The sequence below is a fragment of the Lagopus leucura genome, unplaced genomic scaffold (assembly GCF_019238085.1).
Source record: "Lagopus leucura isolate 7727_CA_CO unplaced genomic scaffold, USGS_WTPT01 Super-Scaffold_100021, whole genome shotgun sequence".
NCBI classification, from domain to species: domain Eukaryota; kingdom Metazoa; phylum Chordata; class Aves; order Galliformes; family Phasianidae; genus Lagopus; species Lagopus leucura.
In genome coordinates, this window is record NW_024962274.1 from 5,058,470 (window position 1) to 5,072,374 (window position 13,905).

General features: G+C 35.9%; 1 protein-coding gene across 5 annotated transcripts in view; it reads left to right on the forward strand.

Annotated features, from left to right (window-relative positions):
- SLC9A9 (solute carrier family 9 member A9) overlaps positions 1-13,905 on the forward strand; it is a 172,199-nt gene that overhangs the window by 102,262 nt on the left and 56,032 nt on the right. The gene's annotated exons all lie outside the window — the stretch shown is intronic.

Sequence of the window (13,905 nt, forward strand, 5' to 3'; positions counted from 1 at the left end):
CAATAACACTACTGGATAGAGCAAATTCTCAGCTACAACGCATTATTTTTCAAAACAGTCACCACCATTAGTTATGGACTTTTGCCAGCGATGAACAGGAGCTTGCATGCCACTCTTGTTAAAATCTGCACCAGAGGTGACCCACCATTGCCACTGAATGCTGAATTGCTGAATGCACCACCCACTGCATCCCTGGGCTCAGACCCACTCTTTGGTTGCCATAAAAATTCAGCAGAATGTTAATGGTTACATTTTTTTCCATATGGAGGAATTCAATGACACACTTTTACTTCATACGCCCTTCTATGTCAGACACCATTTTGTTGGACAGCCCCTCTGCTGCCATCTGTCACACAGCAACAAAATATAATGGAATATTGGTGAGAAGATTCAACATCTACTGCCATACCACCAGCAGCTGCCTCTGATGTCATGGGCCAACATAATAAAATAGGAGGTATTACTTTTAGAGCAGCCCTTGTCGTTACATAAACAGTGCATGACAGAAACAAACTTCATCTGTCACAAAACATTTGACAGGAATTTCTTAGCTTTATTCTTTTTATTAAATGCAGATAGAAGGAAATCTCTGGCACCTTTCATAACTAGTCTGGTAATTTTGTGCGTGATTAGTTGAATATGAAAGGTAAATTATAGCAGATATTTAATAACCTAGACTGTGAGGCAATATGGGCTTTTAGTGTTTAGTAAACAGCTAATTACACTAGAACACAGGCTTTTAAAACTGAATTACCAGTGCAGAAACAGTCTGACAGTGATTTGCTAGTCAGTACATCTCTCAGATCTATATGAGAAAATTACCTCTTAGCTTTGCAAGGAGTAACTTATTTCAGTGTATTTAAAAATACATTATCATTTTCTGTTTCATCTTTTAGTTCTTCAAAGAGATATACCATTTTGTCACGTAATGACAAATCATACATAAAGCGATCTTGAAATTGCACATTAAATTTTTCTTTTTTAATAAATCCAAGATATTTTCTGTGCAAATAAAAATATGTAACAGATGTCACACATCTGAACTCTTTGTTCAGGTCACTGCTTGGAACATGGTTACACTGTAGGTTTCCTTCTCTTTGAATTTTTTTTGTGTGTATATGTTTCGGGATTTTTTTTGTTTGGTTGATTTTGTTTTAAATAAGTATCTATATTCAACCTTCCTTGTTTTTTCCTTAGTAATAGGTCTGAATTAGTTAAGGTGTGTACTTACTCTTTCAAATATATTATCAAAACATCGGACAGCCTTCTAAAGAAAATGTAGTCAACTACAGATAACTGAAAGACAGTTTGCAGTACCTGGAAGCATGTTTAAATGCAATAAACTAAAATACATTGTATTTTTAAATATTTCTTACAGACAATTGTTTTCCCTCCTTGTTATCTACTTGGGACCCTTTGTCATATAGCAATATTACTGTATCCCAAAGGTAGCTGAAGCAAGAAGATAGAAGAACAACACTTATGGCAAGTCATATATTGCCTTCTAATCCAAATTTCAAATTAACTTTTAATTGAATTGATCAAGTAGACAACTGACTTGCAGTTGTTGCATTTCAGTTTCTTTAGCATTTCCAATTCACTGATAAAAATGCTTTACACCTCAGTAGGATTTGCATGCATTTCTGCCACCCTTCTGGAGGAATATTAGCCCAACCCTCACCATGCTGTGTGCAGCTCCCTACATATATGCATATACATTCATGAGGAAAGCAGAAAATAATTTTAATCTACTGAACCAGAAAATGAGATAAAATTACTGTGCTGACTAGTTGTTGTCATGTTCACTAAGGAGGTTCCATCTCTTCTCCAAGTATTTCTGTTTTATGTAAAATAAGTCATCAGCTGAAGTACTGTAATCTTCTGGGGAGGAAAGACAGGAAAGATCAGAAAACAGATCCTTCTCCTTCCAGTAACCTATTCGATAGCCTACAAGATAATGCCTGCTTATATGCTTTCTGACCTCATGACCAACACATGCAATTTGAATTCACTTAATATCGAGTTTTCAGAAGAGATCAAAGATTAGGAGTTTTTCCTCCTGAAGTTAGTGGGACTGTATTATCCAATAAATCAGACTGCTCTTTATTGGCTTGGGGACCTCATATTTTGGGTGACTAGCTCCCATTTTACATGAGCAGCCCTTAAGCTCCCAAGTGCAATGTTCCTTTTGAAACTGATGCTGAGACATGGCTTCACATTTCAATGTTTCTGGAGGTATTAAGAAAACTTCTCAGTCTATAAAATATGTTGCTAAAGGTGCCTCAGTAGCTATATATTTCTTTACTATGTGATGGTCTTTAATATCCCTTCTATCCCAAACCATTCTATGGCTTCGCATCTCCAAAAATCATGCTTATAGATTGATAACTAATAAAACCATCCATTTATCCAATTTGATTCTAAAAGCCTGAAGCCTAAATCCTTCCCTACTCACTGTCAGTACAATACCAGAGTATTGAACCCAGCACCAGAGCATGTCTTTGCATTGCTGTATCGCTTTCAAATCTAAATCAAAATGGCTGTCTGTCATTTTGCTATCACTTATATTGAAAATCTGAATTACAAACACATGACCGGTTGTCCAATTTACATTAAGCAAATGTCACAGTTTTCAACCCAGTTTATTACAGATACCTCTGCTTGTGTTATGCTTAAATAAAAGAAGAAAGATGAGTGTTCCCAGAACAGCAAAACGTTTAAAATGAAAAACTAGTCTTTTAATTTTCCAGCGTATTTTGCCTTTCTGGATTTGTCATTCTGATAGTAAGCTCCTGGGTTATTTTTAAGAACTCGCAGTCATAGTGAGCTAAACGGACTGTCAGCATTCATCCTAAAAAATAACTACACAAAATCCATTTCAAAAAGTTTAATTTATTGATGATTTTGACAGTAAATCCTCTCTAGACAAGGAGAAAGTTTTCTTTTATAGGGCTTTTTAAAATATTAAACAGCTTTTATGGTTTAAAAAGCAGCTCTCACATATATACTCTCCCTGGATCCCAGTGTTACATCTCAAATATTCAATAAATCCTTTTGACTTAAGAAGTACTGTCTTACAATATTTACTGACTCATTAGGAAGCAGGGTATGTGGAATTTTAAGCAAACAGACTTGCCTTTCAGCTACCAAGTTTTCTTGCTCTCTTCACTAAGATGTAAACCTGAAGCCAATGTCAAAGTATCACACATTTATGAATACATCAAAAGAATTAGCATATGAGTGAAGTCACTAGCCATAGGGAATTACTTACAACCCCAAGGAAGATAAACATCAATGGATAATTGAGGGACAGATCCTCAGCTGGTGCACACTGTCAGCATAACATTCATTTATTTCTTGGACTGTAGGCAGAAGTACAATATGCTTTGGGGATCTCTGATTGAGGCAGTCTCTTACTTTGTACTTTCTTACTTTGACTCTTCATTATTTTATGCATGCTATTGTCATATTTGCTTGAATTCTGATGTTGGTTCATAGTCGCAACATGTAATTTATTCTTACTTTTACAATATAAAAACATAATGGGAGTGAAGTAGAGCCTCTGTCTTAACTATAATGCGGCAAACACCTTGCACAGAAAGATAAGTCAAAGTGCTTACAGTGCACATCCTGTCTCTTCTACCACATGCACCTCAAATGCTCAAGCTAAATATGGTTTCAAGTCCAGGAAAATCAATAAATAAATATACAGGCTTGAAGAGCATCTCCAAATGTTCTTGTGAAAAGATAAAGATTTTATTTAATTAAAAATGGAATAGGTTACTATTCTGTCACAGATTATATATACTATTTAACAACAACATTGTGAAAATGTATAGATATCATCTGAATTTCAGCAGCATAGGAGCAGAACACCTGGGCATCTGAGTCATTCATGTCTACTAAAGGTCCTGTTCTCTTTAGATGAGTGTATTTCTTAAATATGCATAATTTGACAATAATGTGAGAGAACTAAGTTCAAGAGTTAGAAAAATAAAGCCTAATATTTGTACTTAGGGTATTTTCTGAACTCCAGAGAGGGACTTGACCTGCTTTGAAATAAGGACAATATCTGTAGTTTTGGATAAATACAACAGCTAATATAAAAGCAGCTCTGTTGTTGTTGTACAAGTAAAACTGTCCTGCATACAAAAAAAGAAAAAAATAGAGGAACATTTTATCACAGCTGTATGCTACTCCATGATAACCGTGTGATAAGCAAAACTTGCGTTGTTATGGGTAACATCTTGTCCAGTTTTGTTAACTATTTTGTTAAAAATATTTTTGTCCTCTGGAAACTGTACTGCAAAGTGTCAGAGAATTTGTCTATCTACTCACAATTATGAAGAATTATGTCTTTGTACACACATATTAACAGTAATAGCTTCTGTGCTATCAGACATTGTAAACAGTGTTACTACAGATCAGTACCTATTTAATGGTTTCTGTGCATGATCCTAGATATAATTTGAAACAGCCACAGGAGAACTGAAGGTAATGCCTGAAAATGGTGAACATAGCCAAGGTGAATGTAGGATTATATTGCAAATGCAAACTTAAAGTCATCTAAAATCTACACTAAGCTGAATTATGCAATCATCAGACCAAGATTATAGTGGAATGAAACTATTCATGAATTAGAAGCAACATGGACTGAGATGAATTCTAGATCATGAAGGGGAGAATACTTTTCCAGCACTTGCATAGAGCCACTTTGACAAAAAAAGATGTTTGAAGTTTAATGGGCGTGTGTGATATCAGGAGCATATAATTTATGTAGAAATTTCATTAGAATAGTGGAGTAAGAAAACTACGAGTAAGTAAATGTCTCTTTTTGAGTCATTTTGCTACTCTTTGTTGTTGAGTAGCAAAGCGTGTTAAAAGAAATAAGAAGTTAAATTTTCCATTAAGCAGTGCTTTTGCATGCTGCCTTCACAAATGTCACTGCTGTTTATCTGGCTGTACTTAGAGCAGCATTAAAAATGTTCCAACACCAATGAGTAGAGATGTTTCTCTGACATTAACACTGAAAGGATAATAATCGTTGTCAGATAACAAAAATTTATGCAATGCTCTTCCCTTCTAGCACACAGTATTTTACTTTGTTTGGCGCTTTTCCCTAAGCTTTTCCTTCATAAAGTTTGACCTATCCTTTAAAATATAAAAATGTGAAAGCCCTGAGTTGGCAGAATGCAATGTATGCAACTTATCTTTTACAAATCTGTGCATTTTTTGGTTTCATTATTATTCTTGTCTTTGTGTGTATGACCGAGTTGCAGCCAACAGAGCACTTAATTCCCTACATATTTACTCCTCAACAAGGAAGCATGCAGAAATCCTATCAATTCTTACTCAGATTACCACCTGCAGTGTAAAGGCCATCGTGCATATGTGGTTAAAACCACATCAAGTTTTCAGAATCATCGTGTTCACTGACACTTTAAAGCAATTGTTCAGTGTACCTTTGAAGCTATGTACATATACCTATACCATGTGTTTATTTTTTACAGTACATTGATAGCCTCTGTACATTTTTCAGTTTTCAGAAGCAAAGCCGGTAGCATTTACGCAGTGATGTTTGATTATAGCATACATTTAGTCCGGCCAGCTTTGTTCCTCACTGGCAATGGCTGTGCAAAGTCTGTTCATAGTACCAGCTGTGTGTGACAAATCCCAATGCCAGTGAAGTGCATTGTATGTGTTTCCCCACACTGGGTCCAGGGAACTTGGAGTTGATCATCTCATTCTTTAGACAAATGCCTCAGGAGCACTTAATGTTTTACTTTAGCTTAATCACATTGATAGTAATGCAAAATATCTACAATGGCTCATGCTTCTCTCCAAAGTTTTTCTGTTTATGTTCAAGTAAAATAAAGGAACCTATAGTGATTCAGAGAACAAACATTTTACTGCTCTAAAAATCAGTGACATCGTTCACTGGAGAGAACTGTTATTTCTCAGCCAGGAATTAACTAGCCTCATCTGTTGGAAATTGTGAAGATACATCTCAGCAGCTTTTTTCCTCATACAGAACTTTTGTAAAATTTTCTAGCATTCAAAGCTCATTAGTAGTCTAAGTTAGAAGCCAAAAAATGGCCTAATTCCTGAGGATTCAGGTGGGTTTTGTTTGTTTGTTTGTTTTTGCTATGAGAAAAAATGATAGCTCTTGTGAAGCAGTACTGTTTCTGTCTTTTTGTATCAACTGAAAATGCATTTCAAATAATGTTCCAAGTTGTTTTGTTTTTAAATAGATAGTTTGAGAATTGTGTGCATGATATTTGATCTATAGACTTGCTCACAGCATGGGGATAGGAACGGAATGCTGAACGTCTTAAAGCATGCAGAGGGTGATCAGTACTGTGCTTTGTGCACTGCCTCTTATAAAAGGACAATACAGAAATGCATTTCTATGTCTGTACCCCTCCATTTTGTAACATCTGAATTTTAAAGCCAAACTGCACCTCCCATCACTAGAGTAGATCCTTGTCTCCACATGATCACTCTTCCTTCACACATTTAGGCTGATATCAGTGACACCAGGTGGTAATAAAAGTACAAGATCATCTGGCTTCAGGTGAGGAAAATCAACATATAGGTTTTTTCTTTCTTTTTCAGTAGTTACAAGATAAAGAGTTTGGATGTGAGGAATCGCAGTCAACTCACAACATCCTTGCCACTGTGTGCTGTGGCTCAGTAATATTACAAAAGCTGAGCTTTGTTGAGATTTACTGCATTGACAGCCCAAAGAACTACTTCAGTACCACCCAAGGAGGTGTCAAATCCTACCCTTTCTCCTATGTTAATGCTACTATATTGTGTCAAGAGACCTTATTCCAGGTTTCCCATCTCTCATCTGAGACATAAAACTCAGGTGAAAAGTAAATTGCAAAATGCAGTCTCCATGAGAAAGTAAGTAGTTGCATGGTATGTGCCAGCTACTATAATGTATTTTCTTGAGGTTTTAGATACTTATCGACATTATATTATTTTTCAAGTATTTTTTTTTTTCAGTGTCTCTAATCATGACTTACTGTTCTTGAGTGATGGGACCTTGGAACTGCATTTTTCTCCAGAAGTGTCTGCAGAACAGTTGAATCTGAAAAGATTTTTTCAAATTTGGATCAAACCGATAAAAAATTTTAATTAACTTCATAGCATAATTTAGTATTAAAGTTTCTACTAACTTATACAAAGATTAAAATGCTTAAAAAGCAGAGAATAGCATGCTCATCTTCCTCTAAAGATCTCATTTTTTACATAAAGAAGCTGCATGAAATAATCTTTTTCTTTCACTGAGAAAACAGCAATACCAAGAAATGCCATTCACCAATCAGTCTGCTAGTGAGTGATGCCAGTACAATGCTCAGTGGATTATTAAAATAACCACCACATTCTCAAGAAGATCAGGAATGCTGATAGACAGCAAAAAATTGCTAAGGAAAGACTCTTTGAGCACAGTCAATGCTAGTCTAGCTTTCCTTCTTTTGAACTCAGTGATAGCAGGGACATTGCCTTGAACAAGAAGGGTTAGGCCCATGCTTAGCACCTTATGAACCAATGCTCAAACTGTAATTCAAGTTTCTACAAAAAGCACAGGAGGCATTAGAAAAAGAAAGGGTGAAATAAAACTTCTCTTTTTGGGGGGAATGGCTGACATGCAAGCACACTACATACAGTTCAGTGCATGCTAATGATAGGAGAAGAGAATGAAGTTTTGCCAAGCTGACTGAGGAGTACGAACTTCATCAGATTCCTAGGTAAAGAGTTGCATCTGGAAGATCTGATTTCCAGAAAAGAATATAAAAAGGGGTAAAGAATATAGAGGTTTTCTTTGTAAAACAAAGTTTATTAATCTAAAGTTTATTAATCTAAATTTAGACTGTTAACCATAACATTTTATGAAGGTTTTTCTCCTCCCTAAAGCAAGTGTAGAAAAATAACACAAGTTACTGGGCAAAGCAGGACCATAAATGGAAAAAAGTAAAGTGATAACTCTGCTATGTCCTGAAATGCAATGAATGAAAGGTGCAGGAACAATGTGACAATAGCCACGTGTAAATAAGAAAACAAAAGAAACAACAAAGAAGAACAAAAGAAAGAAAAAAAAAAAAAAACCCAAAACCTTGCAATGTAAAAATGGGGAGCACTTTTTCTGAGACATAGTACAGATGGAATCTAGCAGAATTGAATCCAGAGAGTATTTTCAGGAAGACACATCCATGAATAAAAATAAAGTCTTCAACTGGCTTCCAGCAATTTTGGAGCATGCAGTTAACAAACCAGAGGAATTGCTCCTTCATACCTCAGAGGTTTAAGTCCAACTTCAGTGTTACATTGTTTATGGCATCTCATAAATCAGGGAATTTACCAGTTAGTAAGATCTGGTTAGTTTGCAGCAGGTCATGTGTCATAATGGCATGGTAAGTGTGCAGAGTGGGTTTGGCATTCTGATTTGACATAGAATTCAGTGTAATTCATGCAACTGCTTTGTCTGTGGGGATAAACATTTCCATGTCAACTAAGATTTGGTAATTTATGGTGTAACAAGATGCCCATGCATTACAGCCTAATGAATCGTGTAACATCTTATTCTAGACTGAGAATCTACTGCAGTGATCTGAAGACAAGCTCCAGCTCTTATGCTGTCACCACACATAATAAAGATCATTTTGGTCACTGCCACGCTTCACACCCATTTTATTCCAGTTCTATTTGCATGCACTGGTAATACTACAAATGATGATTTCCAGAAATTCCACAGAAGGAGTTAAAATGATGCTCATTTAAATCAGCTTTGGCTGGTACTTGTAAGTGGGAGGCTTGATTTCTCACTGCAAGTATGTCCACATAGAACAATGACATTCATAACCTATTTGACATACCAGAAGCTTTATAGAGACATAAATCACTGCTGCTCAGATTGTCATGATTACAAGACATCCAATATTGCATTCTGTCACACAGACATACCTTGCATTACTTCAAAGTGACCAGACTATTTTAGTCACTCTGGCGATAGCAAGATAAAGCAGGATTAATGGAATAGTGAGAATCAGATACCTGATATTTTAAGATCCAGTTTGTCATCCTGGTTACTATTTGCATAAGTACATGATGTAAATGTAAGTGTAAGTCAAAATCTACTTTTACATTTTAGAATTTTACTTCACACAGCTGCACAGCTGTAGGGAAGTGATTTGTAAAATTTTAAACAGTGGTATTATCCACACTTAACTCTTATTCACATGATTTTATAGGTTTTTAATCGTATTCTTTGTTCCATGATGTATACATGACAGAAAGGATTAGCCACATGACAAACAGCTGTCATAACAATTTAGAAAGTATCCTTTACCTGATAATTTACTTTAATCTTTCACAGCATGAAACTGTACTGCTTGGTTATTTCTGCTGTGAGACACAAGCAATTATTCTTGCCTTGAGCTTAGGCTAAAGCATATTCATTTATTAATAAAATCAGCTTGATCTGAACATTTACAATCTATACTCTTGGGGTAATTCCAGAAGGGCTTTATGTCATTCAAAATATTGTACTACAATTTTGAGGGCATCAGTCCCCAGCAGCAGCAGTATAAACAAGCAATACAGCAATCTATAAGAAAAAGCATTTTAGGTGTCACTTTGTTAGGCATACACATCACAGTTACTGCCATCTGGACTGGAATCATGGCCTGAGCAGTCATTATTTACCCTGAAGTGTTTGGGTTCTTTTATTTCAATTGTTATGATTTATTGGAGTTGGTGAAACAATCTTTTCTGTATTTTGTTCATGTTTCTAGTATTTTACAGCTAATAATTTGGACTGAATGCAATATGCTGATGATGGATAGCCACAAGCTTCAGATTTATTCATGCAAAAATATTCAAGACTCCTGTTGCAAATTCAGTTTAATGGCCAGCTTTGAAAATTGGGTTATAAATCACTTATTCAAAAAGCTTTTCATGATATGGACATGTTTTGAGATAGAAGCTGAAGCTTACAGACTGTTTTAGTTGCAGCAAGACAGCCAGGGGAAGACTGAGACAAGTGCACTGAGGTTACTTCTTCCAATGAAGCTTATGACAGTTTGGGAAATATGCCACTATTGCTATCATTTTGCAGCAGCACTCCTAAGGCTCTGAACAAAACCACAGCTCTGCTGAGCTAGAACTGATACAAACACAGAGTATATTTGTAAATCGTGCACTTACAACCTAAATACACAAGACAGAAGAGCAATGGTGTGGAGCAACTATTATTATCCCCATTTTGTAATAAGAGATCAGACACAGAAAGAAATGCAAGACTATCTTCTTGAATACTTTTTCCTACTGAAGAAGTAGTAAATGAGACTTAGCTAATTCTGGCCCTTACCTGACAGTTCTATAATATCATGTGTCATCAGTTACACATTCACCATCATACTCTTAGAGCAGGGACAAGTCTCTTACAATACGAGATATTTCTCTTGTAAATTTTCCCAAGCCTGATGTTTTGTTCATTGTATCTCTTGTTGCATTATTTAATGCAGCTTTTAGGTATATTATTTAATACACAAATTAGTAGAACTGTTTCCTGGGCCTTTGTCAGTGCTCGAACACTGTTTGATGCAGCAGAACAGCCTCAGCAGGATGATGGACAGTACCGCCATCTGTATCACTCTCAGGCCAGTATTTATGGCACTTCTAGGAGGTGTGTTATGGAACCACCTCAGGTTGAGGTTACTGATAGAAGCTGGCCTTGCAGGACACTCTAATGCATTAGCCATAAAATTGAAAGGGCCTAGATTAAAATACTTGGTATCATGTTTTCATCTTAAGATAGTCCTGTTTTCTTCAACTGGAGCACAGTTCACTTGTGTGAGTATTTGGTAGGTGCAAACTGGACTAGCTGGGACTACAAACACAATCCAGTGTGCATAAACCAGGCACTGGACTGCTTCATTCTGCAAACACATAAAGCCTAAACAGGCCCAAAAATAATGTTTCTATATTTATAATTCAGATTTGAGAGAAATATCTCTGTTTAGAGATTTCTTGGCAGCTAAAGTGAGTGAGGGCTGAGAATCCTAACTGTAGGTGTAGAACCAAAATTCTGCTCTACATTCTGAGATCCTTAAGAAAACACAAGTTTAAGTTTTTTTCTGTGCCTTTATTGTGGAAAGCAGAGATCTAATCCTAGAGCATTGGCTTTGTGGTAATTTGAATGCGAGAATGAAAAGTTTGCTGACAGAATAGTAATTTTCTACTCAGTATTCCTATAGATTAGCTTTGTGATTCTTACTTGTGGTTCCCCTGACAAATTGGGATTTATCTCTTCATCCATTTTCATTGCAAACCACATCATAAAAGATGTTATTGACTGCTTTGTATTCAGCAACAAAATCCTCTTCTTATAATCAAATGCATTCTGACTGTTGATAAAAAAGCGATGCACTTGATAGCACACAGGGATTTAAATACTGAAAACTGCAAAGGGTATTTCTGCAGGCCAGTGCACAGTTCCTAGCAACGCTTTGGCCTAATTACTAGAAACTGGCTGCAGTCACAAGCTTCAGTGCCGGATTTTGAATATAGAAACTTTGAACAATGTCTAAATCTGGGTTTTGATACAGCCATTATGGAAAGGCAGAAAGAACAACATAGGCCGGCTTTCAGGATTTTGAATCCCTCAAAATGGAAGACATTACTAAAGCCCACCAAAATACATACAGTAGTTAAACTGCACAGCAATGTAGATTTGATTAAAAAGTCTTCATTGCATTTCTTTCTATGTGAAAAAAAGTGTCTTTAAATCCAGATCCTCCTTGTAATGTGCACACTTCATCAGAAACCATTCTTAAAATATTCTAATAAATTCTAAAAGAAAAGCCTATGCAAAAATGAAAAAGCATACTAATGGATACTTCAAAATCTAAAATAAATGTGTTTTTTAACCTAACTGTACAATCATGGAGCAGAAAAAAAAAATGTTTCATTGTGATTAGCAGCAACTGGAATAAATCAAAGTGCAATCTGAAATTAACAAATCATCATGTTATTTGTCAACATTACACCTCAAAATCAGAAAGTATTTAACAAAAACATGAAACAGCATGTACTAACACAGAAGGAAGTATTTGCTGGGGAAAAGAAACTTGCACTGCCCTACAGCTTCTTTCAACCAGTCCTTTTGGCCTCCCACTTTATCTCAGGATACCCAAAAACAAGCTTGTGCTGAGAAATCTGTTCAGTAAAATGCCATGTCTCATATTCTCAAAACAAAGGAATAAATCACCTTATACTATCATAAAACCAGACTGCTTTCTGGGTTTATAGATGAAGTAATCTCAGCTGGCTCTGGGGTAAAGAAGTCCATGCCTGAACAGAGAGGATGAGATTTCCCCAGTGGGACAAAGGGGAGGGAAAGCAGAACATTTGGAGGCTCTTTTAAGTTATCAGTGGAAAACCAGGATAAAAAAAAACCACAATTATTTTTAGTTGTGTTTCTCTCAGTGCACACCAAATTGTCTCTGGCACCATCCTGCACCAAACCACAGCTATTGACATGACATTTCTTATCGGAATAGGTAGGCCTGTTTCACAGAAGTGTGCACCTGTGATCTGCAAAATAATCCCATCAAATTTAATATCTTCCAGCCCTCTGTGGTATTATATACTGAAATAATCTGCCATGTACCATTTCCTTAAGTGCTACAGAAATAAGTTTAATTGTATTCTAAAGAGTCAAATCATGGTAAACAATGATTCTTGCACCAAAAAATCATCTTTAGTAACATTTTAACTGAAAAGGGGGGAGGGAGGGGAATGTAAAGATCTCAGTGGTACTAATGTTCTAATGAGAAAAGCCAGATTTGTGTCACAGAAAAAGTCATCTAGTCTATATTCAATCCAAATAAATTGGTTTAGATGTTATCCTAAATGTTTAACATATAGAATAAGAAGGTGCAAAACCAGAAAGTTGGAAATAAAAACATACAATGTTTAGAGGAGTTGAGAAGAAATGAACAAGGAGTACAGAAAAACCAGAAAGTGGGACAGAAGGTTGGAAAAGGGATAATACAACCACGAAACATGGTTACAGGAGAAAAGGGACAAAACTGGCAGCAAGGAAGGACAAGTAAAATAATACTAAATGTGGAAAATACTTTTCTGACTTCTCACAGAAAATGAAAATCGAGAATGCTAAAAGTGACACTTATCCCAACATTAACAGTAGAATATTTCTTTAAGTTCTTCACTGTAATTGATCAGGAATTTTAAGTTTGCAAATTCTAGATGTTGCAGCCCTGCAGAGGTCAAGGATAGAAACCTGAAGCACGTAACAGCTTAATTTCAGTCGTCTTGACTGTCTTGTGTAATTTGCTATGTTTTGTTTTCAGTATCTGCCATTTAAAAATAGCATTCTAGTTCACATCGAGTTCATCAAATTAATTGCTGCAGACTGTGATTTTCAATGGTAGATTCTTGATGTGAGGCTTCCAAGCCTATGTTTGGGTAGGAAATACTCAGCTTCAGAACTGCCTGAACTGAATCTGCTTAGTGCACACTTAATGGAATCACTAAGATTCACATTTTTACAATCTGTTTTTTATTTTAATCCTTTAAGAAACTTGACAATAAAATGCAAAAAATGACCTTTTTTTTTCTTTTTTTCTCAAGTAACTGCATCAGTGGATAAGATAATGCTGTGCACACTGATCTCCAATAGTGAGATTCTCCTTCACAAGAGGTTTCATGTGAATATCTTCATATGTGCCATATTATCATAATCTGTTGTCTACAGGACAATCAAGGCGGAAGTGCTAGCTAACTCTGTAGCCATAAGGACTCAACGTAACATATATTCATACAGAGAAAATGTAGCTTACCACAGGAAAGAAATATCTGCATAACTCTTTGAGC